Below are 6,081 nucleotides of genomic sequence, written 5' to 3'. Positions count from 1 at the left end.
GGTTCGTCAGACACAACCCTTAGTTGGCATGACCTGGGAGCAGACCCTGTGCCCTCACCTGTCCTCAACCCGCCTCTGTCCTTTGCTGTTCCCGCAGCCACAGAAGTATTGTATGCTGTGGGCTCAGATCCACTGTCAGCAGCTACTGCCCAGCCAAGATCTGGAGGAGACATCCACTGCTTCCTCCGCTAGGCAGACAAGTAGTGATGAGGAGAGTGGTGTGGGAGGTGGTGTTGCGAGCGGTCAGGCTCCTGACCCAGAGACTGTTGAGGAGGACATCAGTGACGTGCATACACTCTATCATCATCAGGAGAAGAGGGTGGCAGCTTGCCCGTGAGGCAGCGGTTGAGTCAGCAAGGTGGTAGCATGGCTGGTAGTCAGCAGGGTGGCAGCAGTGGGAGGTCCTCCTGATGCTGCTTCTGCCATCTCCACACTATGTCACCTTGCCACTCTGTGGTATCCTCCTGATGCTGCTGCTGCTGCTTCTGCCATCTCCACACTATGTCACCTTGCCACTCTGTGGTATCCTCCTGATGCTGCCGCAACCTCCACACTCTGTCATTGTGCCACTCTGTGGCCTCCCCCTGATGCTGCTGCCACCTCAGTCACCCTCTCTACTCTGTTGGGGGGGCTCTACTTGTATAAGCGGTTAATAGAACAGGTTCTGTAGACATCTATATGGAATGAGCTGACGAGGGTGTAAAAGGAGTGCGCTTCTTCTTGACGCTAACATGGACCTATAAGGCTGAGTTCATACTTGAGTCAGTTTGGCCACGTGACTGCCCAAATAAGTGTGCAGTGACTCTAATAGTGACGCCTGTCATCTGCATGTCATACTGACTTACAGAGTTATTTCACTACCACAGCAGACTCCCTATGTGTGTTACTGCAAGGCACAGTGTTCTACACCACTATCAAGGCTCTCTGCAGCCCAGAAATAGCCATTTTTTAACACGGCTCACCGCAAATAAATTTGGATCAAAGCAAATCTTTTCGGAAAATTTGGCGAACCGGCCGAATCGAATTTTCAAGAAATACGCTCATCTCTACTAGCAATTGGCCAGGGTCAGGTCCAACCAGAGAAATTTTCTCTAATGTCTGTAGGCACCATAGAAACCTAGTTATTATGTAGCTGGACTGGTAATTAGTCAGATCCATCAGTAATGTTTCAGGATCTTTATCAGGGCTTTATACTTATACAGATCCCTATGTGGTCCTCAAATATTTTTATTGGTTATTAGTGAAAGTTGGTAAATAGAAAAAAAAAGAGAAAATGTTTAGTGATCTGTGTGTTATGTGATTGTAGGATATGTTTTGTTGCTGCACCTGCAATATGTATAGTGTAATATGAGCATTCCTCAGTAGAGACATGGACAGGAATACAAACCAAAACACTGTTGTACAGGCTCAAGATGTTTATTATAGATGAGGTCTATTTTTTTTAATTTGATCAGTTTTGGTGGGCAGATTTACTTTTTTCTGCATTTATGCTTTATGATGTAGATTTTCCAGGGTTTCCAATAGACATATGTTAGGGCAACAAATATTCAAGCAAACACTGAATACTGCTAAGACCGAGAGCATTGTACACTATGGCTTTTAAAACATCCCATGAGACATAGACCACAGTGCAGTTTTATTGGTGTATAGTAAATATATTAAAATTCAGGTTAGACTGTCTTTTTATGTTCTTATTCGGCTGAAAGAGTTCCCTATGATGGGATGGCAGCATAGTTTTATTGCATACCAATGTTAGATATGAACGATGCCTCATCGTGATCCACTATCACAGTTTGTAGCATCCTGTTTGAATCACTATATCAGTTCTGTATCTTGTCCTGTTATTATAAACCATCAACAGTCCGTTGTTCAATACGTCTGTTTCATCTCTTATAAAGAACAATAAGGTTCTTGGCTGAAAAGTTGTTCTACCCTGGAGACAAGGTAAGAGAAGTCATCATTCTGGTCTTCATGTTCATTGGTTCCCTATGATGTCTCAGTGACTAGTGATTAATAAACATGACTGTGTTTCTCACGGAGAACTACAAGCTCTGTAGCACAATTGAGTTTTTCTTGTTTGCTCATTTTAGTATAGTTGTGTTAAAGATGTGTTGGGATGGCTCTACATATACTTCTGGGCATTTTGTATGCATGTTGTTTCCTACTGTTTTTATTTCTTAGTATCCAACCTCACATTATTTTGTGTATGGACTACCTACCCTTCTTACCCTTCTTTAAGTTCTCTTCCCTTACCCTCTTTCCTTCCATTGAGTTATCTCTTATACCTCTGGAATATGAGCTTGTATGGGGAGCGTAGGCTCGTCAACAGTTTCTGGGTACAGATATGTGTAGAAAAACAACTATATATGTCAGTCTTTGGAACATTGTATGTATTTATTGTATGTATTTTATTGTATTTTCTCCTCCATAAAATCCACAAAAATGGGTCTTCACACATTCATTATTATTATAGAACTCCTAATATTAGAGCTAAACTTCTAACTGAACCCAAAATTGTTTACGGTGATTTATTGCATTCAGGTCGATCCATAAATACATTTGCGGAAAAAAAGTGGTGGCCAAATATGTTTGTACACTGCATTTCTTATCATTCCTAAATTCAGCTGGTGGAAGCATTTGCCAGAGGTGACAATGGGATACCTAAAGTAAGAAGAACACTAGTTAACACATTTGATTACATTGTCCAGCATCCCTGCATTACATATATATCATATATCTTCAAAGTTACATAGTCAGTTAAATAGTTGAAAAGAGACAAAAGTCCATCAAGTTCAACCACTAGGGAAATAAACATTTTCCAGTTAAAAACCATATAGACATACTGCAGTTGATCCAGAGGAAGGCAAAAACAACATTGGTTCAATTGAATGTATTGGCTAAACTTGTAGACACAAGACATAGGTGACAAGCATTTACTGTATATGAGCTCAAAATATTACCAGAAATGAAAAAATGCATGAGTGGTCCTGAATATATGTACAGCTACAATCATGTACAGTCATACAATTGGGTTTTTGTATTTGTAAAATACATGACATGGGTACAGTATAGGAAGCCTTCGCTGCTTAACCAATCATCCCACCAACGTACTTACCACAAATAACACATACACTATCTTCGTTGGAAAAAATTGGCCATAGCAGCCCCTTTATTAACACAATTATATTTAATAACAACATAATCGCCCATAAGGGATAAGACATATTCGCAAAATCTTATTCTCATTTGATTCTGAACTATTCTGTGCCAAGTTGTTTTTAATATTACTTAAGTAATATCATCGTTGTATACATTTTTATTTTCTTTCCTTGCAAACATTGTTTATTTTTTATTCTTTGCTCATTGTATTATGTAGCACATTGTACAATATGTATTATAATATACTATATAAATAAAATAAAGTAAAACCTGTAAAACTGTTCCTGTCTTCATTGACAGATTCTTTTTTACTGCTTTGCAATGAACTAATTGTATGAGTGTCTGTCATCCTAAAAATTCCTCATTTATTGTCTTACAGACAGGCACACAAATTATTGGTGTTGACGAATATTAATCAGAGTCTGGCTTTGCATACATATTCCAGATGCTGGGTGTTCTCCCTATACATACTCAGCTAGTGGTGGTTGGTCATGGTTGGGTTGGTGACTACAAGCACACAAATGTTCCATAAACCACCATAAACCGATAAACTTTTCCTTTTCCATAGGCACTCTAGACGTTAATGAACCCCGAAGTTAATCTGGAGTTTTTGGGTGGGAGTAAGATACCCAAATATTATTATATGCTTATTTTGTCAATATGTATGCAAAGTTTTAGGACATGACAGGACATGTCAAAACTTTGATGAGTGCTCCTTTGTGGTCCTGAAATGAGATGCAGACCACAGTGCATGCTTTTTATTAGGAGTTTATTAATAATGAAATTTGGGTTAGAGTGTCTTAAAGATAAACTAACATATTTTGCTGAAAGAGTTCCCCTTATTGAAGACCACAGCAATGTCTTATTGCATGCCAGCATTAGATAAGAGCGATACCTTGTGAGGATCCACTATCACAGATCATAGATTCCTGTTTGATTCATCATATCAGTTCTGTATCTTGTTCTGTTATTATAAACCATCTACAGTCCGTTGTTCAATGTTTTTGTTTCATCTCTTATAAAGAACTTTTAAGGTTCTTAGCTATAATTTGTTCTATCCTGGAGACAAGGTAAGAACAGTCATAATTTCTGGTCCTAATATTCATCTGTTTCATGTGATGTCCCTGGGATTATATTTATTTTTATATGTTTGTATGTATTTGTATGTAGTTTGTTATAGTTGTATTATAGGTATGTTTGGATTTGGCTGGATTTACTTCTGGATTTCTTTGCCTTTGTATGCAGTCTTCCTATTATGCTTTCGTATGTACCAATTTATTGTCATGTTTATTCCTTCTACCTTCTAACTTCCTTTCTCAGTCTCTATGTCTCTCCTTTACCTTATGTGAGCACTACTTACCTTTCCTTAACTCCTCCTCCCTTATTTACTGTCCTTCCATTGGTATCTATTCCTTGTATGAGCTTGTATGGGTAATTTTGGCTCTCCTATACTTTTATAGTAATGATAGGGGGAGCTAATGTTCAATAAAACCTTAGAGTTCCTCCCGAGTTTCGGGGCAATGAGCATTTTGCAGGTCAGTTTAACTGACACTATGATTTTTTGAACTATCTGTAAGCATTCCTCCCAATGGCTAGCACTATAAGAAGCATTCTTCCCACTGAACACTACGATAATATACTGTTATCTGTGGATGTAGTAAATAATAGCAGTGGTTCCATAAAATTGTTTCAAGGGTACCCCATACAAAAAATTGAGAAAGGCTGGTTTAGATAAAGAAATGTAAGGGCCAGTCTTTTGAACATTGTAGATTTTCTTCTGGATCACACACCTATGAAAGTGTATCCTCTCCAGCTTTGGATAGCTTTAATAAATCAGGTACTATGTTCAAATATCACGAAATCATGGATGTACTGAAAACAGGAACAGTCTAATAAATAGATTTATTCCAGTCCAATAATACACTTTTATTCTACAAAAACTTTAATACATGAGCGGCTCATGCAGTAACCACAAAATGCAGAACTCAAGATGGTAATTTGCTAATAAGTCCTAATGAATAAATTAATTAAGGAAAGGTGTTCCCCCTTAGATGTGCCTGGTGTCCAGATATGGAAGCAAACCGATGGCCGATCTGTTGCACCCAATTCCTTGTTCTTCTATTTGGCTGCAATGTCACATGAAGTAACCCATGTATTTAAAGGAGGTATGATTGATCTGATTCAGCCACATTGGGTTGCCCCAGGTTCTACCTCCTCTGCAACTACCATTGCCAATCATGTCTAGTGTGTCTAAAATTCATTGCAGGAAAGCCAGTCAAGGCTCCCCAAAAACAATTGCTTAAGGCTTTGTACCCTTTCCAAAGGTTTCAGATTGATTTGTTACAGTTACCCAAATGGGATTTGTATAAGTATGTGTTGGGTTTGTGTGGAAGTATTTTCTGGGTAGGTGGAGGCATGGCCAGTAAAGAAAGCAACAACTCAGATTACTGCCAGGAAATTATTGTCAGGAATTATCAGCAGATATGGTTTATGTGAGGTCCTAGATTCTGATCAAGGCAACCATTTCACAGGAAAGTTATTGCAACTAATTATGGCAGAATTGGCAGTAGCAATATGGCAGAAATACAGTAGCAGTTTTACACTGCTTTCCACCCCACAGTTAGTGGTAAAGTAACACGGTATAATTCCACTCTAAAGAACAAACTTGTTAAAGTTTGTGAGCAGACAAGGTTAAAATTGACACAGGCTCGGAGTTTGGTATTTATGTCTATGAGGCACGGACTGGAATTTATTTCCTCAATGACTCTCTGTTGTATGTACCACATGGAAATTGACTGAATATGTTGTGCAATTGCATTATATCTTGACTGATCTGCATAAGCAGATTTTTACTTCTCTTCCTGATCAAGACAACTTCCATACAACTTCAACATTGTCTACGTACGGGGGATTGGGTGGTGG

The sequence above is a fragment of the Pyxicephalus adspersus genome, chromosome 11, assembly GCF_032062135.1.
Source record: "Pyxicephalus adspersus chromosome 11, UCB_Pads_2.0, whole genome shotgun sequence".
Taxonomy (NCBI): domain Eukaryota; kingdom Metazoa; phylum Chordata; class Amphibia; order Anura; family Pyxicephalidae; genus Pyxicephalus; species Pyxicephalus adspersus.
Note: the sequence above shows the minus strand (reverse complement) of the source record.